General features: G+C 37.2%; 1 long non-coding RNA gene across 1 annotated transcript in view; it reads left to right on the forward strand.

The window, feature by feature from the left end:
• The window catches only part of LOC113934408, an 84700-nt gene extending 60594 nt beyond the window's left edge, over positions 1 to 24106 (forward strand). Inside the window, exons 3-4 of the long non-coding RNA XR_003523668.1 lie at positions 19173 to 19260; positions 23986 to 24106. This is a non-coding gene — a long non-coding RNA (uncharacterized LOC113934408). The remainder of the gene's footprint in view (positions 1 to 19172; positions 19261 to 23985) is intronic.
• Positions 24107 to 24580: the final 474 nt, after the last annotated feature.

A 24580-nucleotide genomic window follows, 5' to 3' on the forward strand; every position in this document is an offset into this window, starting at 1 on the left:
TGATGGAAGGAGGAAGTTGAAACTGGGAGAAGATTGTGAAATATTATAACGGGGATGGTTGAAAATATCCCACTTAAACCTAGATGGGAGACACTCATGAGGAAGCTATTATCTCATCATTAAAATCTCCTAAGACTATGTGTACCCTGCCAGTTTCTGTGTTATTTATATTACCCATTACTTCAAGGCTGTTATAGGGACTATTTATAGGGGGTTTCTGATTCTGGAAGAAAATATAAATTAACAGGGGAACATAGTCACCATATATTTTAATTTTAAAAGATTATAAAAAACCATAAAGATAGTAATCTCATTTACTTGGGAAAAAAACTCTGTGCTTTCTATCATCTGGCTACCTAAAGATACATGTGCCAAGAAAATGTAATGGAAATATACATACCAAGGTTCTAACAGTATCTCTGGATGTTGACTATATTTTTATTTCTTTTTCTTTTGCTTACCTGTATCTGTAATCTCTAATTTTCTACAATGAATATGTTGTGCTTTTACAATAAGAAATAAATTGTGAACATGATTGTGGAGTTATTAAACTGAGGGTATGGGTAGATTATGGGCAATGATCATGGAGTCTCAATGTTAAAAATGACTTCTGGGTTATAAGGCCAACCTCTGCAATATCTTTGCCAAGTCGTTTTCTACTTGTACACCTCTGATGGCCGAGAGCCTTCTGAGTCAGCCCATACCATATGCCTGTCTATGACTTCCACACAATGGAGGTTTTACCCTTTGGAATCATAAATTCTGGATTTTTGTAATAGCCTCCTACTCAGTCTACTTTCTACTCTTCCCTTGTTAAAATCTATCTATTCTCACAAAGTGATCCTCCAAAAACCTTAGTCTTACCATGTGATTCTTCTGCTCAAAATTCACTTTCCAGCTCCTTTGGAGAAAAAGTCAAGGACTTTCCATGACTTAAAAGTTCCTATATCCTTGAATCTATCTCCTACAGGAAAACCAGCTCCCTTGATAATTGCTTGTGTTTTTGAGGCCCATCACCTACCTGGGCATTTCACTTTGGACATTATTGTCCTTTTAATTTTCCTTTACAGTGATTGTTTTTTGAACTGAATACAGTATTTCTATGATTATTGGACACCCCATAGCAGAGCATGATGTTTCCTTCCTTGTTCTGGATACTTTATTCAATTCAGCCCAAGTTTGAATTATCCTGTTTAGAGGACATGTCAAGAAAGAAAGATCATGCTCTAGTTTCTGATTTATACATTGTTTATGGCTATGGAAATTTTCTAGTTTTGACACACACACACAAACCTATATATAGTTTCAGTCTACTTATAAGGGGAAAAGAAAGGGAGAAAGAAGGCATAAAGAGGATTTGATACTAGGGAGTGAAACTTAGGACAAAGTCAAGGCTCTCTTGGTGTTAGGAGAAGTATCACCAACACAAATATGTTCTGGTTCTTTGAATTTTTAAAAGCTACAACCTATTTTTAATTTAATGAGATTGCACTGTCTTCTGTAAAAGGAACACAATGGTAGGCACTATTGGTGAAGATGGAAAATAGAGGATATAAGAGGAATTGCAGGGCATGGATTTCATTCTCATAGGACAGATTGTCTCCTTAGGGGTAGCATCCATGCCTGAAACAGAGAAAATAACATAGCCTGAGAGCAGATACAATGTACCATAAAATGAACAATAGACACAGAGCGGAGAGGACTGGTAAATTAAGGGCTGATGAGAGTCCACTAGTGTTCGTGTTCCACTCAGTAAATATTTTTTGAATACCTACTGTCTGTACATGACTGTACTGAGTTCTATGGAAATGTACCAAAAGAATAAAACATTGACCCAACCCTCTATGTCTGTGGTCCAGTGGAATGCAAGATTAAGCAGTTATAGGAGTTTGTAAAGACTTGGGTAGATGAATGAAAAAGTTGAACTTAAAAAATGACATAAAATTACACATTCGGTATGATCTCAACTATGTAAAAAGTTCCCAGAAGTTTAGAAGAAAGTATGCTAAAATGTTGAAAAATGTTAATCATGTCAGGGTGGAATTAGGGTGATTCCCCCCTCCCCCGCCCTGCCTAGGCCCAATTTCTTTATACTTTTATGTGCTTACAAAATTTTCTATCATAAAATGCATCATTATGTTTTACAATCATTAAAAAAAATAAATTCCACCCTTTTACTGACTTTCTTGTCTTGCAGGATAATAAAGACTTGGTCCCTGATCCTGAGGTCATTTCCTAGCTTTTATTCTTATTGTCCTAACTTCTTTTTTGTAACACATACTTGACTTTTATGGATTTGTACTTTTCTAGTTTTTTCACATCTTTCATTTCTCTCTCTGCCTCCCTAGTACCCCAATTTGCGTTTCTAGAGCTCCACCCTTTGCCCTTAGCCCTCTCTGGGACTATTCTGTGCCCATGCTAAGAAACCTCGAGTGTACCACCTGTGACATCATGACACTCGAATTCTCAGGAGAATCAGGAGCCAGGTGCTCCTCTATAACACACGTGTGCTCTGGCCCTCCCACATCAGATCATTTTCGAAGACAATGTAAGGCCGTAGGGCAAAGAGACAGGACTGGGTCCTACCTGAGCCTTTGTTTCCTCATTTGTAGAATTGCACCTAGGGTTATTACAAAGCTTCAAAGAGTTAAAATATGTAAAGTGCCCAGCATGGTGCCCACATGCAACAGCTGCTCCAGGAATGTTCTTTCCCTTCTTTTCCCCTTCCTCCACTGCTACCATCTGCCTGAATACAAGAATGACAATCTTCAGGGCATATTGTCTGCAGTTCTTATTATATACATCTATTAAAGATCCAGTTAATCTATTTTGGTTGCCATCAAAGCAAAGGATTGCCATTAAAATGTCTATTTATGCAAACAGAATGGAGTACTTTATTGATCCACCAATTAGTAGTGTTCTACTATTTTGGTCTAGTCTCAGCTTTTGGGAGTTTCTTCTGCAGTTAGCAGAATGTCAGTGAAATAAACAAATAAAATAAATGTATTGTGTGGGATTAAAACAGTAGCAAAAGGGGTTATTGAAATTACTTAGTCTCATTTTTATGGTTTCACTAATGCTTGTTTTAGCTGTTTTTCTACCATTTGTGAAGTTTGAGGATGGTAAATTCCTAGGAATCTGCCCCAACAACCTACACTAGAGTACTGAAAATAATTATGATTTATCTTGCCAGAGGATAGTTTTCTCTTCCCACTCCGATGTCCCTTAGTGTTAAAGTGAGAGGCAGTGTGGTATAGTGGGGAGTGTTTTGGACTTGGAATTAGACTAGCTGGATTTGCATTCAGGCTCCAAAGAGTGGGAAATAATTCCTACTTTATAGAGCTAGTGTGAAGATTAAATGAATCAGCATCTATCAAATAAGTTTTCAGAAAATACTAGGAATGTAAGTCATTATTATTTCTTATGCTGATACACAAATCATCAAGAAATGACTGTTTCTGGCCTTCTTGATGTAGGTAAATATTTATTTTGTTTTCCACCATGCTTGCCCTTTAAGCAATAGCAATGAAAGAAAAATAATGATCTTAAAAAAAAATTAGCAGCCAAAGATCCTCAGCTACTATATCTTTTGTCACTTAGCAAGTGCGTGGCTTAGAGTGGATGTTCAATAAATGTTTATTGAATGAGTAATGAATAAAGAGATTTATTCCATTCTTGTGAGAGGAATAAAGTCATGGTGACTTTTTAACACAGAGATAGCCAAAATTCACTCACTGACCATTCTTGAAAAGGAACCATGAAGCTGTGATCAGCTAGGCTTGGAGCTCTGTGAACACTGTGTACAATATACGCTATTGGGTTTCAGGTTGGCTTCTAACTCTTAGTTTCAACTAATCTGTATTTTTTAATTAATGAACTTTAGCATTTGTTGGGTACTTTGTAGTTAATGAAGCATTTTCATTTTGATATCTCCTTTAACATGATAGAGTTGTACTAATCCTTCATTATAGATGAGGAAATAAAATTTGAAGACATTAAGTAACTTGTTTAAGGTAGCAAGGAAGATTAGAAGCAGAATGTGGCTGTGAACTCAGGTCCTTTGGGTCCAAGCCCAGGGCACCATGACCTAAGACTCCTGCTAGGGCTGCTGTTAATGTGGTATGTGCGTGTTTTGCCTCTGAGCTTCCCCCGGGCCTAGGATGAGACACCGGGAGGCAATTTGGTTTTGGAGGTGCGGAGGGGGAAGCTGGCTGTTCTACAATTGCTTGCTGAGCCATCTGCTCTCTCTTCCTCTTCAGAAATGATGCATTTGTTACTGTGGGCTGCTTTTGCCGAATACTTGGATTATGTCATTTTCCTTGTATGTCACATGTGGGGCATTTGGTGACATGCAACTCAGCCTACATTAGTTTCCCTATGTAATGTGAGAGGAATACGCACATTGGCTTTCATTTCAATGTCTGAACAGTTGTAATGCCATTTAGACAAGTCACGTGTCTGCACAACAATAGGAGCCTTCACATTTCCAACTTCCCCTTTTGTATAGTGCTAATAGAAATTGGAGGAAAAAAAATCGCTCACATACATACATACACACAACAAAAACAAACCAAAGGGACCTATTGATTAGATGGGATACTGGTCAACCGTTTCGCTTAGTTTTGTATCAATAGCGACGTGTGTGTGTGTGTGTGTGTGTGTGTGTGTGTGTGTGTGTTGGGGGGGTTGTATGTTATTTTACGACTTAGTATCCAAACTTACTCATACTTAGTAATCATTATTAACAATGATCCTGGGACAATTTATAAGTGAACCAGTGGCTGAAAGGCTCTTCTGTGTGGGTGGGAGAATTAATTTTTATTACTGGAGTAACATCGGTTAGATGGTGATTAGGAGCCAACAGACTTCGGTTACTGTTGCTGCTTATCTGCTTTATGACCTTGGGGAAGTCATTTTACCTCCTTAGGCCTCAGTTGTCCCATCTATAAAATGATGAATGCAAAGGATTTTTGGAAGTTCTAATTCTGCAGCTCTATGAGCATGTGATTTTGTGGTATGTAGAAATTAGAGACCACATGCCTGGGACATATTTTCAGGGAATGGGGAAATGACTCCAAACATTGTTTTTCTTTCTGTGAGTAGAGGAAAGGATTATAGGAGGGTTGTCAGGCTGTGAAGATCTCTCCAAGAGTAGATGGAGTGTGGAGTTTATTGTTTAGCTATAAAGCCTATATGAGGCAACATTTTGGCAACAAAAGACTGGAGAAATTCCATTTCTGAGAATGTGCTTATCCCTCCATGGTTTATTAGGATATTCAGAATCTCTGAAAACTTGATCGGTGGTAGCTTATCTCAGACTGGATTTATGAATTGATTATATCTTCTTTGAATATATGAGTAGTTACTATGTGGTGACCACTGTGCTCAATGCTGAGGACTCAAGGGTGAATTTAATTCATTACCTGACCTCAAGGGAGAAACTGTGTGGGGAGGAGTATATGGGAACTCTCTGTACTTTCTGCTCAACTTTTCTATAAGCCTAAAACTGATCTAAAAAAAAAAAGTCTATTAAAAAAATGATGTGGACTTATCAAAAGGACATAGGTACCAGCTTAAAGGGGCTCCCATTCTGGGACAACATGAACATCAAAATAATGATTTCAATTGATTATAATCCCTTGAATAAAATAGAAATCCAGGAGCCCACAATGATTAAATAAATGAATAAAAAATGAACAGGTGGAGATTGAAAATCTCTCCCTTATATGCCAAGTAATAAATGTAGAAAGAATTATGTAATTAAAAGATCACCATTTAGCAATTATCAAAAAGAAGGGAAATGGAAACTCTTGTGCACTACTGGTTGGAATTTACTCTTGTCAGCTCTCCTGGAAAACAATATAACAGTATTTAGTGTGCATACATTCTATGGTCCAGCAATTCACACCAGGATGTAAGTTCCTACAAAGGTACAAAGGGATGCTGTACAAGTATGTGATAGAAAGTTGAAGGTATATTTGACTTTCTTCCTGCAGATGATGGATAAATGAGATATACTGGATGGATATTATAAAATATTACATGGTAATAAAAATCAATAAATTTTAATAGACACACAGCATATAGATTCTACACACACACACACACACACACACACACACACACACACACCCCACACATAAAGTGCGTATTGTTGAATGAGAAACTGACAAACTGTTTACCCAAGTGGTTATACCATTTCACCCTCGGATCAGCAGGATATATGAGAATTCCAGTGCCTCCACATCCTTACAAATACTTGATGTGGTCAGTTTATTTAATTTTAGCCATTCTAATAGATAAGGGATGGTATCATTGTGGTTTTGATAAGCATTTTTTCTAATGACTGATGTTGAGCATCTTTTTATGTGTTTATTTTCCCTCTATATGTCTTCTTTAATCAAATCTTTTGCCCATTTTTAAATTGGGTTCTTTATTTTCTTATTTTTGAATTTTGAGGTTTTTATTTTTTTAACCTTTTTTATTTTTAACCTTTTTAAAACAGTTTTGTTTATTTATCTGACAGACAGAGAGTTAGCAAGAGCAGGAATACAAGCAGGGGGAGTGGGAGAGGGAGAAGCAGGCTTCCCGCTGAGCAGGGAGCCCGATGCGGGGCTCGATCCCAGGATCCTGGGATCATGACCTGAGCCGAAGGCAGACTCTTAACGGCTGAGCCACCCAGGCGCCCCAATTTTGAGGTTTTTAAAAAAGATTATTTATTTGAGAGAGAGAGCAAGAGTGAGCAAGTAGGAGGGGCAGAGAGAGAGTCTTAAGTAGACTCTGTGCTGAGTGCAGAGCCTACATGAGGCTTGATCTCACAACGCTGAGATGCCAAGTGAGCCAAAACCAAGAGACGGGCACTTAACCAGCTGTCCCACCCAGGTGCCCCTTGAATTTTGAGCTTTTAGATATATTCTAGGTTGAAGTCCTTTATCACATATTGCATTCGTATAGATATTTGCACTTACACATCCTATATTTACTTGTACTTGTGCTCTAATACAAGTACTTTGCAAGGATATTTTTCTAGTCTGTGATTTGTCTTTTCATTCTCTTAACAATGTCTTTTAAAGAAGTTTTGAATTTTGATGAAACTTAAGTTAGCATTTTTCCCTTTTAGGAATTTTGCTTCTATTTTCCTACATAAGAAATATTTGCCTAACTAAGGTCACAGAGATTTTTCTCTTATATTTTCTTTTCTAAGTTTTATAGACTTAGATTTCAACTTATGTTTATGATCCATTTTCAGTTAATTTTTGAATACAGTACAAAATATGAATCAAAGATCATCTTTTTTTTAAGATTTTATTTGTTGATTTGAGACATGGAGAATGAGAGAGAGAGCACATGAGAGGGGGGCGGGTCAGAGGGAGAAGCAGACTCCCCGCCGAGCAGGGAGCCCAATGCGGGACTCGATCCCGGGACTCCCGGATCATGACCTGAGCCGAAGGCAGTCGCTTAACCAGCTGAGCCACCCAGGCGCCCTGAATCAAAGATCATCTTAAGAATATAAATATTTCATTGTTATAGCACCATTGGTTGAAACATGATCCCTTCTCCAATGAATTGCCTCTGAATCTAATTTGTTAAAAATTAGTTGCCTAAAATGTATGGGTCCATTTCTGGACTCTCTTCTATTCCATTGACCTAGTTCTCTATCATGTCACCAATTTGATTGCTATAGGTTTATAATGAGTCTTTAAATCAGGCAACATTAATCCTCAAACTTTGTTCTTCTTTTTCAAATTTGTTTTGGCTATTCTAGGTTCTTTGCATTTTATATGAATTTTGGAATTGAGTTGTCAATATCCAGAAAAAAAGCATACTAGAATTTTTATTGGGATTGCATGACATCTATAGATCAATGTAGGAAGAGCTGACCCCTTACTAATATTGAGTCTTACAACCTGTGAATGAGGTATACCTCTCCATTTATTTCGGTTTCCCTTAATTTCTCTCAGCAATATTTTGTATTAAGTATTGCTCGTATTTTTTCAGATTTATCCCTAAGTAAGAAATTCTTTATTTTGATATAGTAAAATCCATTAATATATGTATATATATTTTTACATATGGTTTGTGCATTATGGATTTTAAGAAAGTTTTTCATATCCCTAGGTCACAAAGATATTCCCATATTTTATTCTGTTAGCCTTACAGTTTTACCTTATACAGAAAAGTCTTTAATCCATTCTGAGTTCACCTTTGTAAATGATATCAGGAGGGGGGACCAACTTTATGTCTATCCATATAATGAGTCATTCTTTCCAGTGCCATCTAGATAAATTATTTTCTCCTTATTTTAAAAATGCTTCTTTATCATATACCAAATTTCCATACATATGTGGGTTTATTTCTGAGTTCTCCATTTGGCTTCATTGACCTATTTGACCCTCACCAGTACCATACTGTTTTAATTACAGTAGCTTTTTAGTATGTCATTTCTGGTTGGAGGAAATCACCCCTCCCTTCTCTTCTTTTTCAAAGTTTTACAAGCTATTTGAGGACTTTTATAACTTCAGGTTTGGATGGTTTGTTTAAATGTTTTTAAAAAGCTGAGATGTTTTTTTGTGATTGCACTGACTTCATAGATGAAGTGGGAAGAATTGATGAGGTTAATCATCTCTTTGTGAACCTGGCATAGCACTCCATTTACTCGAATCTTCTTTGATGTCTCTTATTAGGAGTTTTCCTTTGTTCTTTGCCTTAAATGCTTTGCCAATAATATTTCAAGCCTTCACTAATGTACTCTTTTTGTGTGTTGGGCATTCCTTCAGCACTCAGTCAGGTAGTTTACAACTCTGCCTTAGTTCCCCTCCTGCTTATACAGAGCCTCAGGTCAGAGGTGATAAATTAGGTCTTTCCTGGGCATGTTCATTGTTGTGTATGTGCACGTGGCTTTCTGGATTACAGGAATGTGTTGGAGGTTTTCAAAGCCCCTTATGGACCAGAACCAGATATTTTTTTTTAAATGTTTTTAAGGTCAGCTTTTTATTGGCCCCAACTCTTATCAACACTATAGGGAGCCCCATGTTAAATTGTGGCCACTGATTGTTTTAGACACATATCTCAGGGAAAAGGCTGTTCTCACTGAGCAACCTTGGACTCGGGTTGTATAAAGATAAGCTCTGCAAATGGGGGTTACCAGGGAAACTGCCAGACAGGTTTAATGGCAGCAGTTCTCTGGAGCTGGGGCTTCTGGGCAGGTCCAAACATGTCCCCCTCCTCTAGTGGCTGCAAGGTTGCTGGTTTTTGTAGCTACCATGATCTCAAGGCTGGTTCCAAGACTACCATGGACATGGGAGAGGAGGACGGGAATAGGGCAAGATACCACAAAACTCACTGCTTATATTAAGATACAGCCATTTTTTTTGAATAACTCATTCTTAGGTTGTTGAAAGTCTTTGGTTAATCTCCAGAGTTCTGAAAAAGTTGATTTTTGTGCCCTGCCCTCCATTTCTTCCCTGGTTTTCTTGTTGCTTTTATGGAGGAAGAGATTTTCAGAGGTTCTTAATTCATCATTCTGGAAGTCAGTCTCTGCTAGATGCTTTTTAAAAATCCATTGACATACTCATGATTTTTTTTTTAAGTTATTTAGTATTTTGAGTTACAACGATAGATTTCTTTTGCATTCCTAGGGAAAAATCCTTATGATCATGATATACAATTTTAAAATATATTTTTGAATTCAGTTAATATTTTACTTAGAATTTTTGCATCTATATTTGTAGAGGTACAGGCCAACATTTTTGTTTCAATCTCATCCATTTTTAAAGTTTGATTATATTAGTCTCAGACAATGAGTTAAATTGTTTTATCTTATTTTCTATATTTTTGGAAAAACTTGTATAAGATAGAGATGATCTGTTTTTTGAAAGTTCAGCAAAATGCTCCTATAAATCGGGTGCCTGGGTGGCTCAGTCAGTTAGGCATCTGACTCTTGATCTCAGCTCAGGTCTTAATTTCAGGATTGTGCGTTCAAGCCCCAAGTTGGGCTCTCAACTGGGCGTGGAGCCTACTTTAAAAAAAGGCACCTAGTAAAATCAACTGGGCTGGGCAATATTTGGGAGGATATGTCAATTTCCTGAATGAATGGTTGTGGTGAGATTTAAGTTTATTTCTTATTCTTTTGTCGTGCTTTACTCTTTTCCTCTTTTTTATTACTCTCCGATTCTCAAAAACCTAGTTTTTGCATCAGAGCAAAATATCACACAAAAATTTCTAATGATGACTTCTGCTTCTCACAGAAGATTATTTTCAGAACTTTTTTTTTTCTTTTAATTTTTAGGATGATGGATTTCTCTTTCTTCTGTATTATTTTTTAGAGGCCTCATGTTGTATGTTTGTGTGTTGTTTACTCATTTTCATGTGAGAGAGTTATCATGAAGAGGTTTTTACAAAAGAAAGATTGCACAGCTTCTCCTTCTTCTGTTTTCTATGCCAAATCCCTTCTTAGATCTACAGTTGGTTGCATGCAAATTTGAGCCCAATTCTAGGTATTTGTCCAGTATTCATGTGGTGTGGTTCTGCTCACCAGTGTGCTATCTTCTGCTTTCTCTTTCTGGTTTGTTGATGCTTTTGAAGCAATGGAATAAAAGACAAGCTACAGTCCACCAAAAGACTCTTTCAGGGCTCTTTCTTTTTTGCACCTGCCTACTGTTCTTTCCTTGGAAAGGATTTCCATTCGCTGTTAGTTTTGCTTTCTTAGTGAAATACCATTTCCCCCTTTAACTATCTTTTCCTAGAAGTATCTTCTCTGAATGAATGTGGAAAGAAGAGAGGGTTGAAAGAAAAGTCATAAAAAAGGAATATCATAATATCAGAAGAATAGATGCTCAACAATCTGATTGGCCCTGGTTCTGGTTTTCTGAGCGAGGGAAGAGATTGTGAATGAGAGACAAGTACCTTCATATTTTATTTCACATTATTTGGACTTTTTATTTATTATTACTGGTGTTGTAAAGCAGAAGGAAGCCACTGGTTGTCTTTCTCAATCCAGCTCCATAGGTCTCATAGATACTGAAAATTCCTCCCAAATTCTGGCAACCAGCTTGCTGCATGTCTCAGTTTTCAGACTTGTTTTTAATTTTGGACTTCTCCTCCCTTGGTAATTTTACTGGGCTGCTGGAAGTAACTGCATCAGGGATTGTTGATTTGCTTCCATTTTAAAAAGGAATTCCATTGCAAATGAATTTAAAAATAATTTTTCAAGTTATATTAGGAATAGTTGAGGTTCACTTTCAAGTTGCTTTAATTTACAGATTAACCTGTGGAGGATTTTCATTCTTTTATTTTTTTTTAAAGATTTATTTATTTGAGAGAGAGAGAGAGAGCAAGCAGGGGGAAAGGGCAGAGGGAGAAGTCGAGAGAGAATCCTGAAACAGATTTCAGGATTCCGCTCCCCACTGAGCAGGGAGCTCAATCTCAAGACCCTGAGATCATAACCTGAGCCAAAATCAAGAGTTGGCTACTTAACCAAGCCACCCAGGCACCCTGGGTTTTCATTCTTATAATATTTGTTCTTTTCTTTTTGGAATTTTAATTAACAATTTAACATAAATTGTACTTTAAAAAAACTCTATTTTACATTTTTCTTGTTGATAAGAATACATTGTTTTTATTTTAATTTCTGACTACTTTTAATGGTATGGAATTGGTATAGAGAAATACTATAGGTGTGTGCACTTATTTTATCATTGACTACTTTGTTGAGCTCCTTTAATAACTTTGATAATTTTATGGTTGATTAAAAAATTTTATATACAATCATATTGTTGGAAATTAACATTTTCTTGTTTGTCTCTAACATCTCAAATTATTTAAGTGCCACTGCATTTGTAAGAGCCTGAAATGCAGTATTAATTAGTAAGCAGTGACAATGGCATTTAAGTTTAGTTTCTGATGTTAGTGAGAACACCTCTAATGTTTTCCTCAGTTACACAGAATGCTAGCTTGTGGTTTTAAGTAGATACTGCTTTGCATTGAATGTCTTTCCACATAGTAAGGATTTAGTAACATTTTGTGAAGTCAAAGGGAAATAGCTTTCTATTCTTATATTTTGTGTTTAAAACTTACAAATAAGTTCTAATGTTTTTTGAAAACCCTTTGGGCATATATTTAAATACAGTTATTATTTATACTATTAATGTGGTATATTGTTTTGGTAATTTTTCTTATTTCTTATGTGGAATATTCCTTAAATTCCTGCGACAATTCCCACTTGTTCATTGGTGTATTGTTTTTTTAGTGAATAGCTGAATTCTGTTGCTAATATTTTGTTTATCATTTTTGAATGCATATTAATAGGTGAAATTGGCCTAGAACTGTTTTATTATCTTTATCAGGTTGTAGAGCCAAGATCATAGTTTACTTATGGTTTTATCATTTTTGCTGTGTTCAAAAGTGGTTTATAATACATTTGATATTATTCCCTGACCATTTTTGATAATTTATCTATAAACTCATATAATCCCTCTGTTTTCTTTGATCTTATCTTCCATTTGTTTTTCAGTTTTTGTTTGTCATATTTTATAAAAAGAAATTATTTATTACATGAAGTTTATTTTCATACAACTGTGTATTCACTCATTTTATTTTGTATTTTGATTAGTATTCTTTCTCACTTTATTTCCATTTTACTTTTGATTAATTTTTGCTGTTGATCTATCTGTTTTTAGCAAGTCAGATCATGACTTTATTTTTCAATTATACTTCTGTTCCATTTTCCAGTATGCTTGTTTAATTTTATTTTTCGCTTTTCTTATTTTTGTTTGGGTTGCCTTCTTATCCTTTAAAATATTCAGCTGATTTTCTTTAATTTTTTTAAGACTGAGATGAATAACATCCTGACTTTTTTCTCTAAGAGTTACTTTGGCTGAATTCAGTAGATGCGTTGAGTTTTCAAGAACATCATTTTCTGTGTTATCTGCTGTTCTATTCTTAGTTATCATCCTGTAAATGCATTGTGTTTATAGGATTTTTTACATATTCAAAGGTCTTGTTCATACTCTTGTTATTAATTTCATAATGGCGATTTTTGTGGCTTGTTCTGTATACAACTTTGTCAGAGTACCTAAAGTTTGTATTACTTGGGGGATGGTGCACTCTGTTCAAAAACTCTGGAGAGGAATGATGGATGAAGAGCATATTTAGCTCTTCTTTAGCTGTATTAAGGTCAAGGTTATTATAACATTATTAAGGCTAATGTATGAAAAACAGAATTACCAATGTAACTCTGTGGGTTATACATATGATAAAGAAACTGGTGAACAGCTATATTATGTTACAAGAACTTTTCTATAAAGCTCATTTTCTTAATTTGTCTACACCATTTCATCGTTTACAAAGCCATTTTCGTAGATACTTTCATCTGATCCCTCTAAGAACTCTATGAGAAACAGGCAAGTCGGCATGTGCTGTTAATCCATTTTACACATGAGGAAGTTAAGGCTCATGGAAGTCAATGCTTGACTCGAGTCCCCAGCTTACTCAGTGGAGTATCAGGAAGTAGGACCCAAGCCCCTTGCCTCCTAGTCCTATGCTTACTGCACAATGTCACGGTCCTCCAGGTCCTAAACTGAAACACTGCAGTGTGGCTTCTTTTCTAGTAGTTGGCTACAAATGATACATAATTTTAATAACATATGCTTATTTCCAGAGAAAGGATTTTACTCCCATTCTATGCCAGTGTTATTTTAATGTGTGACATTACATAGCAGGCTGCATACTTTTACATGAAAAAATTTTAGGAAAAAATGTTTGCATGTATCTATTTTTGCAGATCCATTCTAATTTAAGGAGTCATGATGATTGAAAACCTGTATTTCAGAACAAATTAGAGTAAAAATTTCTGTTACATCTTGACTTTTACCTCCTTTGAAGCCAATGTAATTCTAATGGAATCTAGGGAAACATTTTAAATTTCTACCCTGAATTTCATGAATGAAGTCACAGGACAGGTGTGTGTGTGTGTGTGTGTGTTGGAATCCTATACTTTCCTTCCTGACTCACTGTATCAAAGAACTGAGCACTGGAGCTTTTTCCTAGGCCTGAGACATAGTTTAACAATTGTAGTGATAATAATACCTATTTGTTCCTCTACTTAGTACTTCAAAGTTTATAAAACTGATGCCCAGATACTCTTTTTAAACTCCCATGAGAAAGACAGGTCAAGGGTTAATAGTCTTATTTTATAAAGGAGGAAATCGACTAAAGGGTATGAAGTGTCCTGCCTAGATTCACAATGGGTGAAATTCTGGCTTAAACCTGTATCCTTTGGCTTACTGTTTAGTAGGACTCTTTTTTACCACTCATACTGCCTTCCATGTGGTCAGCAGGAGATCTCTTTGAGAACCAGAATGCTAAAAGTTTAAATTGTTCCAGACTACAACAGCAAAGTCATTGAGCACTTTGCAAGACTGAAAAATCAGAAGGAAGCAGTTTTTTAAGATTATTTTTATTTATTTGCGGGAGAGAGAGAGGAGGGGCAGAGGGAGAAGGAGAGATAATCCTCAAGCAGACTCCCGACTGAGCTCAGAGCCTGATGTGGGGCTCCATCCCAGGACCCTGAGATCATGACCTGAGCTGAAACTAAGAGTCAGATGCTTAATGGACTGAGCCACCCAGGTACCCCCAGAAGGAATCAGTTTTTTTACAAGAAGTCATGGAATATCTCAGGATGGAAATGTAAGATGTTATGCAGTTCAATGTAGGAACTTAAAATATAAAAACAAAATGAAGCATATACCTATCCAACTTCTTTGACATTATTTTCATAGTGAATAGTGTGTTTTGATTTTTTGTGTGTGCCATGTTTTTAGATATCTATTGCATTACCTCAGCTAAAATGCTCACATGCATAAATATATGAGCACACACATGAGACAAATGTACATGTATATATCCTCAAATATGCATGTGCTCATATATATTGAAACATGTTCTGTTGAGATTCCCCAGCAGCCCAAAAGAATTAGAACTGCCTCTAAGACAGAATCAGATGCTTTCTCCCAGGTCATGTCCATAGGCAACATGAACACAAAGATTGCCTTCCAGAATTTTAGAAAAAAAAATCTGGCCAGTTCCCTGGATGGGCAAATAAATCAGGGCATACTCAGCTTTGTTTGCATGAGGGTGAGGCGATTGGTGGGGGTGTCTCTCACTTCTGAATGTAGTCTTAGTGCTGCAAAGTTACCTCTTTTCTTTTTAACCTTATCGTGATCCCTAACGGTCTAACAGGGTGCCTTTTAAAAGGGTACACTTGGTTAACACTCTACTTCAGACTAATAAACAACAGGCAGGAAACCCTCCACTCTCCAAGTCTTAGTTACACCAGGAGACGAAGCCCAAGGGATGTGCAAGTGCTTTTGTCATCGTTTGTACTTCTTCTGGTCTTTATGCCCATGACATCATTGATGTGGCAGTTGTGACAATGGCTCAGCTGTCCACTCAAACAGTTGATATGGTCATTCTCTTGAAGGTCAGTAATATCCCCTAACCACCAGATTCAATGCCCTGTTGTTGCTCTCCATCTTCCCAGAAGTCTCTCCTCCAGAGGAAGCAAACAGTCACCAGAGGGAGGAAACACGGGTTTGGGAATGGGTTTGGGAATGATGGGAAGTGAGAAGAGCCTTACACGTCTTAAGGCAGAAATTAGGGAAATCAGACCATGTCTCATGGTGGAGAAAGAAGATTGAGACAGGGACTCTTGATTTCAAATTAGACACCCAATTATAGGAATGTGAGTCCCAAAGCTTTGGGCTCGGGGATGGGGTGGCTTAAACTTTCTATCTCATGCCAGGACGGATCTAAGACTAGAGCATTGCTGTCCAGAAGAAAAATACAATGCAGGCCTCAGATTTGAGCTACAGATGTAGTTTTCAATAATTTTCTAGTAGCCACATTTTAAAAAAGTATACAAAAATAAGTGAAATAAGTTTTTGGTAATGTATTTTATTTAACCCAATATATATTAAATATTATTGTTTTAACATACAATCAGTAAAACATTATTAATCAGATTTTTACAGTCTTTTTCTCCTACTAAGTCTGTAAAATCTGGGTTTATTTTACATTTATAGCACATCTCAATTTGGGCTAGCCACATGTGGCTAGTGGCTACCCTGTTGGACAGCACAGGTCTAGAGCCCAAGGGTCAAGACGCAGCTTGTGGGTGGGAATCCAGTGGCCTTTGCTAGGGGAGGAAGGACTTGGACTTCTGGGGACTGGAAGCAGGGAGCCTGCTCGCTGCCAGGTTAATTTCATAAAAGGCAAATCTTAGCATGTCCTTTGATATGCTCAAAAACATTTAACTGTCAAATAACAAAAACAACAACGTTTTACTCTTCCCTTATTGCATGTTTCAGTATCCAGATTCCTCAGTGTGACATTGGAGGTCCTTCTCTGTGTCTACTTGACCTGAACTGGTGGTGTTTTCTCCTTCCACTCTCCTTTCGTCTGCGATTATACCATTTCTGTTTTTTAAAATACAGCAGAAGTCCTCTTTTGTAACATGTTTAGTTAACCAGTTTCTTGAAAAATGTCATTGAAAGAAGGACATTATAAAAATGTATAAACTTAGGGGTGCCTGGGTGGCTCAGTGTGTTAAGCATGGGACTCTTGATTTTGGCCCAGGTCTTGATCTCAGGGTTGTGAGATCGGCCCCCTATTGGGTTCTGAGCTGGGCGTGGAGCTTGCTTGGGATTCTCTCTCCCCCCTCCCTCTGCCTGCCCCCCGCAACTTGTGCACTCTCTCTCTTAAAAAAAAAGAAGTATACATATACCTTAAACATTTTTATACTTAGAAGATATACTGTACATTCATATGAGGAAGGGATAGGGCATTTCTTTTTTCTTTCTTTCTTTTTTTTTTGAGAAAGAAGGGGAGAGCTGGGTGTGCAGCCAAACGGGGCTCAATCTCACGACCCTGAGATCATGACCTGAGCTGAAATCAAGAGTCAGACGTTTAACCCACTGAGCCAGGCAGGCACCTCAGGAAAGGACATTTCTTCAAGTATGAGTCATCTGACTGAACTTCTTTATAACATTTCTTGCGTAAACTAACTCATAATGCATAGTATATATTAAACCTATTTAAAAGACAATCTGATTATAGATCTTTGCAGATTTTTACTATTTTCTCCAAAATCTTTGTAGTTGTCTTGGTTATATCTAAATGGTTAGCAAAAGTTTTTAGCACCTTACCTTTAAGGAGTCCTTCCAAAGTAGTCAACTTCATTTGCATGGAAACAACAACTCTCTTTTCACATCGTATTGGTTTATGTACTATTTAATTAAATTATATGTTACAATGACAAATACATCTGGCCTAAATAGGTTTGGCAAGAAACACAGCTGGGTCGTGGTAGGCATACAACTCCTCTGGTGGAAGTAGATGTGAACAGATGTTTCAGGGTAGCCTACTGGCCCTGAGTATCCAGCATGTGTTACAGTAGGGCTTACAGAGGGAAGGGAGGATACTGGTTAATCGGGTGAGCTGGCTAACAGATTCTAGGGATTATTTTGTTAATTCTTGTTGGTCCGCCTTGCTTTTGCCCTGTATCTCCTCCTGGAATCCTCTTGTTTTCATCTCCAAACTCTTGCTGTAGAAAGCATTTGGTAGGTAGAATACTGGCTCCCAAAAGATATCCATAATCTAATCTCTGGAACCTGTCAATATGACAAATGGGATTTTGCAGATGTGATTAAGCTAACAATCTCAAGTTGGGGAGATTATCCTAGATTATCTGGGTGGACCCAGTGTAATCACATGGGTCCTCAAAAGCAGAGAAGCTTTCCTGCTTGTGGTCAGAGGGACATGTCTTCTATGGAAAACGTAGATGAAGGGGCTCTGAGCCAAGGAATCTTGGTAGCTTCTAGAAGTGAAAAAGGCAAGGGAATGGATTTTCCCCTACAGCCTCCAGAAAGGAATGTAGTCCTGCTGACACCCTGATTTTAGCCCAGGGAGACCCATGTTGGACTTCTAATTTACAGAACTGTGAGATAATACATTTATGTTGTATTAAAGCCACGAAGTGAGTGGTGGTTAGTAGAAATAGGAAGTTAATGCAAAATCTATTCAGTTGACCAGGCTCATCTCAAAATCTTCTCTGAAGATTTTCTTGATACCTGTGATCTGGTAGGAACTTTTCCTCTTTTAGACTTTATGTCCTTTTTATTATACTGACCTTAATTTTCCTCCTACTGTAGTCATAAATACTGACTGTAGGCTCTTGATCAGCAGGGACTGTACTTATTTTTGCACCATGTATTTGGGTAGTCTCTAGGTTTTGTCCTTGGGTTCATACAGGCCTGTGCTGTGCAATAATGCAACCACCAGCCAAGTGTGGCTATATATGTAAATTAATTAAAATGAAATAAAGTTAAAAATTCATTTTTTCACCACATTAGCCACATTTCAGAAGCTCAATAGCCGCATAGAATTAACGGCTACTGTATGGAGCAACACGGATCTAAAACATTCCCACTACATCAGAAAGTTTTATTGGATAGCTCTGTTCTAGACTGTTAGTTCTGGTTATACTTGAACAATAATTTCTTGACTCTTGTAAGAGGTGTTTTGACTGAGATGTATTTGAGGGTGATGGTTATGCTTTCTTTTCGAGAAGGAGGCTTTTGATATACACATTTCATCTGTATCAATCAGGGTCCTGGTGGGAAAGCCATGGCATTCCTGGAAAGGAAGAGTCTTCAAGGATAGCAAAGTGTGGATAAGAGTTTAGAGAACTAATAGAAAGTGTTGAGGCAGCCAGAGTTTAACAAAGTGGGAAGCTCTTACCATTTTGGGCTGACGGGTTGTTGGAGTCATGGGAAGTGTTACTCAACAGAGCTGCAGTCCTGAAGACAGGCAGCTTCTAGCAGAAATGTGACCAAAGCAGAGAGGATCAGGGAAGGGATTCTTCAACCTCTCTCTTCTCCTGACTGCCAATCTCCAGCTGAACCCAACCTGGAGCCAGCCAGGAAGAAGCCTGGGAGAGACAGTCTGCAGGGTGAGCCTCCTGTGTACAGAGCAGAGAGAAGGGAAGAGAATGAATTGGGGGCAGAGGAACAAATAGAAAATAATAAGCACCGTGGTTAAGGGCATTACGCTGCATTCCTCAATTTAGAGATATTTATTTTAGAGGTAAGCGATTAAAAAAATATTTCCTTTTCTAGAGTGATAGCTACATTTCAGCATCACAAATAAGAATAATGGCCTTTCGCTGTGACATTCTGGAAGATCAGAGTAAACTCTACAGTCTAGGTAAGGTCATTGGTATGCCTATCTGAGCTTCTCTTTCCCTGGCCTATACCTCTTATTTATATTTTACTTTTGTCCTATTTTATTTTTAACTTATATTTTTCCAATTCTACCGCAAGCATTTCTTTGTGTTTACATTGTGAAATGAGGCAAGAATAAACCAAATAGATAAATGCCTATTTTTTTTTAAATCCATAGAATCTCCTAGCATTGTGTTCTTTCCCACAGTTGGCTTGTTTAGTTAAGTGCAGACAAATTCAATCAGGCAGGTAAATAATTTAATATGGTAATTTCTATTTCTACCCATCGCTAATACTGATTATTCTGTTTAATATCTATTTCTTCTACCTGAAATGTCTGGATAACTTCTAACTTTCTACATCCTCAGAGGGCATCATGAAGGGAACTTAAAACTGAAACTCTGATAATGCAAGTGAAGTTTGAACTATATGAGTCACAAACTCAAAAAAGGAGTTCTTCCATCATGTCCTGACTGTTTTGGTGAGATTCGGGGACTTTTATGAGAGAATTTTACAGAACTAGGCAAGATGAAATAATACCCGCCTAAAATGAATACACGGCTGGAGATTAACAGTGTCATAATTTCACCTCTTTTCACATTCATTTTTTTTCCCCACAATGAACTGCTCTGCTGAAGTCACAGATTCTTAGATACAAGGATGAGAAAGGAAAGTTGAAAAGAATTCAGGCTTGTAGAAATCCTCTTTGGTTTCTTTGTTCAAGTGTTTAGCATCTCATGCCTCAGAGATATTTTGCTATTTTAAAAACTGCAAACACAGGACAGTCTAGGAGTAACATAGATATCCATTCACTACCTCCCATCTCTTCACTCCTAAGTTTTCTACAGATTCATTAAATTCTGCTTTCCCATTTTTTCAATGTCCAGAAACAATGAAAATTATCAAATTCAGAAACTTAGCAAAAATTATGAAAATCTCCCTTTAGTCATATTTCTTTTTGGCAACATATTCTCAGTTCCCCTTTCCCATCTTTCTAATTGGTCATATATTATAAATAGGTTAGCATTTTGGATATTTACATTTTATTCCATCTGGCCATAATTCTTTTTCTTTTTAATTGGGGGCAAATTATATTTGATATATTCATGGCAAGGCACATCCTATAATAACATAGGTCTGTCTTTTGAGAGATCACTGATAGAGTATTATGAATTATAATTCAGACTTGTGAGATGAAATCTTCATAACAACTTGAATCTAGACTTAAGATAAATATATATTTTTAAAAAATTACAAAAATATTTTTCTTTGAAGTTAAGCAGGGTTGCATTTCCTAAAATGGACTAGATGAATAGAATAGTTTTCTAGATTACAAAGTTACTTTTGTTCACAAATATGAAATATTTTATGTATAACCTCATTTTTAATACTACTTGATGCATTTCATGTAATATTTCTTTACTAATAATTACAAATGAAATGATTAAATTAACTTTTACATGTTTTCACTTTTGCTCTAAATGGAATTTCCAGCTATTAAATTCTAAGGAAGAGAGTATTTCTTTGTTTTAGTCTGTTTATAGGAAGCCTTAAAAAACTGAGGACAGAGAAAATCATCAACATTAGAGTACTGCATGGTAAGTCCTCAAGTTTGCTGGGTAGTACTGGCCTCTACTCTGTCAAGCAGAAGGAGGAAACCGTGCTTGAAGCTCACTGACCTTTGTCCAATTAATGTTTTTTTGTGAACTAACATTAGTGGTGATACCTACTTCAAATGCCTTCCTCTATTATTAATCTTCACAGACTTGTATAAACTAAAGTTTCTCCCCCCAGACTGTGATGATTTCCAATGAATTACTAGCAGAAGACGTTGGATTTGGTTTCCTATGTACAACTATGTGAAATTGCTGATATTTGATGATTTATTTTAAATTACAAAAGTGATTCAGACTACTATTATAGAGTATTTATTATAAAGACTAGGAAAAAATTCTGTAAATATAGGTCCCTGCCCCCGCAGGTTGATGCTACATTTGTAGGGTCTAAGAGAGCTATTAGGAGTTGAAGCTAGTTAAACAATCTTTTACACCAATGGAGATACCCTCCTGGTTGACCTTGGTACATTAACCAAGACTTACTAGGTAACCACATGATCAACAAATCTGTATTTCTCTTCTGGTATGTAAGTATACTATGAAACACTTGGTCAGATATAATACTGAGACATAAAACTTTGTATCTGTGGTCTTCTCCTGTATGAGGAAAGCAGATGAAATTTGTTCTATCTTGTTCTTGGTGAACTTAGGCATGCTCTTGTTCTACTCCATTCAAAGGATGATTGCCGCCGTCGCCTTCTTTTTTTAAAAAAGGTTTTATTTATTTATTTATTTTAGAGAGGGGGAAGGGACAGAGGGGGAGGGAGAGGGAGAGAGAATCTCAAGCAGACTCTGTGGTGAGTGTAGAGCCTAATGCAGGGCTCAATGTCATGACCTGAGCTGAAACCAAGAGCCAGATGCTTAACAAACTGAGCCGCCCAGGTAGGTGCCCCCAGGTGCAATCTTCTAACGCCTTCCTGGTTGTTAAGGGATTAAGTCCCAGCCCTAATATTTGACCAATTTATTCTCCCCTAAGACCACTTAGGCTGACTTTTGCTCTTTGGGGGTTTGTAAATTCAAAAACCTTTCCAAAATAATTACATAAGCCAAGGAAGATACAGTACTTTTAATCAAAAGGACACTTGCTACAGAGTTAAAGAATGCTCTATGAGGTGAACCAACAATGCCTCAGTAGATGCTCAGGCCTCTTGAGAACTCTGTCTTCCTTTCCTGTTGTACCAGAAAAGCAGGATGGGCATCCAGAGTGCAGTCAAGAGAAGGACACTAGGGATGGCACTGTGCTTTGTTGATGAAGTGTTTGCGGATCTGTACTCCCTAGAGCCAGAAAAGCGGGCAAATTTCTTTTATCTGAGTCAGTTTTATAGTTTCTTCACAACTGGAGGGGTGTCCTTTCACGTGGCTTGAAATACAATGGCTCCTCTGATTATTCAAAGTGAGGAGAAAGGAGAAAAATGCAGCTGTAGGCTGGCCTCAGACAGGGAAAGTGGACCCTACCCACTACCAATGCAACATTCATTGGAGTCATAATTTGGTGCAATAGTTAAGATTATCTACGAACAAAAGGTTTAAAGAATCAAGACATCCTTTTTCTTTATTATTATTTTTTTCCTGATATTTCTTCTTTACCCAACTATATTTTTGGATTGAGATCTATGTTTTTCCTGGTTCCGTGGACTCATTTATTAAGGAAAAGGGTAGGGAAGACATAGAAGCATTCAAAATGTCAATTTGTCATGTGCATGCATGTGTGCGTGCATGCGTGCATGAATGTGTGTGTGTGTGTTTGCGTGTGATAAGTATGTATGTACTAGCATTTTAAACATTCCTTCTGAACTCTTTTGGAATTCATACTGGTTGCTGATGATCACACCTTTCTTTTCTAGTACTTTCAAACAAAAATATATGTTGTCATCTTTTGCGGGAGCTGGTTACTTTTACTGTTTCCCTTCCCTTTTTCATTTTAGCCAGTTCATGTGATGAAAAGTCTTTATTTTCTGTCTCCATTTCCTTACAGAAAGGTAGATGCCAATGTTTATAAACTTACAGGGTCTCGTGTAGCCTTGCTCAATACCTTTCTCCAAACAAGACACCTGTTGTCCTGACTATTCTTCATTAGAGAAGTTGAATTAGTGCCTTGCTGCCCTGCTGCCACTGGGCAAGGGTAATGAACCACCTTTATTTAGCTGTGTTGAGTTCAGTGGGGTTCACCAGTATTCCCCAAATAGGATCATTTTGTCAGAAATGGTCTGTTGACTGAATGGAAATGCAACTCTGTTTTCATAGCAGCCAAGGTTAGTTTTCTGAAAGTGATTTACTTTTATAAGAATCCTTGATTCATATTTCCTAATAAACTAAGCTGGGTTTTTAAAATATTCGCCATCAAATTGACCCAAGTTCAAGATAATAATTTTTTATTTTTAATTCTATCCCCAAATAAATGTGTTTTTCCCTCCTTTTGTACATAAGAGTTGCATGAGGTGGAGAAAAGACCCCAAATCTTGACAAAAGAAGACCCTTCTACAAATAAGAGACACACAAAAAAGGCATTTTAAGCAACCAAACGAAAGATGCCATTGCACAACTGTGATTCTCCCAGGGAAACTTGTATTTGTTAGGTGCACTCTCTTGAAAATGACATTAAGGGAGGTTCACACATCTCTGGTAGTTCAAGCGGTCTTAGCTCTTGGCATGATTAGCAAAATGGGTTTTCCAACACATTTATTTTGGGGACTTTTTTCACCCATGAGTCTTTAATCTGATTGCCAGACCCTTCCCTAATTTCATTGTTCTGTGTTTTTTTCTCTTTTGAGGGTGCTATTGTGTAAAATTTACGGGCACATTACTCAGCCTGGCAAGCGTGGGGGAAAATGACCATTTCTTGACATTCACTTTTTAAGGAGATTTGCTTGTTGCTGGGTTTGACTGCATTGGTATTCTCCCTATATGTTGCTACATAGTGTAACATCTAAGAAACACTTCATTCTAAAAGATGATATTTTATCCAAACACCTTCTTTGTGTAGCTATGTAAATAAAACTTTAGGGTCTATGCCATGATACGCTTTTGATGTAAGAGCAAATCTGCTTACCCTTGTCCTCCCTTATCATGTTAAATCCTTTTTTTTCTCCTAGGTAGTGACTTCCTCTACTGAGACTAAAAGAAAACTCTTCTGCATCTTCCTTCTGAATCCAGGTTCACTTGACTGAATATAGACAGAAGAAGACTCATGGGTTCGTGCTGTGTATGACTAAAAACAGTTTTCTCTCCCTAGTGTGGATCCCATGAATAAATCACTGTTCAGTGGCTCCCACCTTTCCCTCATACTCCCTCAGCCAAACTAGTCTGGTGTCCTATTTTTTGGCTCAAGGGATTGGCCATTTCTGCTCCTCTCCACGTTCACATGGCCACCTTCTTATCTTTCCATCCCCAAAACCTCTCATGAGCCTCCTTGTCCCCCACATGAAAGTAATCTCTTCCTTTTCAAATTCCTAAACACTTTGTCTATGCTTCTCTCTTATGCTTCTCAGCATCTTCTCTTTGTTCCTGTAGTTATTTTACTGCATGGTTTCTATATTAGAAGATAAGGTATTCAAACAGAAACCACGTTTGGTTCTCTTTGTATCTGCTCCAGTCTCTGGCACAGATCTGACATATGGTAAGTGCTCAGAAATACCAAATGCTGATGAAGAACTGAAAAAAAAAGAGCAAGTCAGACCTTCCTTGGAA

Source organism: Zalophus californianus, chromosome 13 (assembly GCF_009762305.2).
Source record: "Zalophus californianus isolate mZalCal1 chromosome 13, mZalCal1.pri.v2, whole genome shotgun sequence".
In the NCBI taxonomy this organism is placed as follows: Eukaryota; Metazoa; Chordata; class Mammalia; order Carnivora; family Otariidae; genus Zalophus; species Zalophus californianus.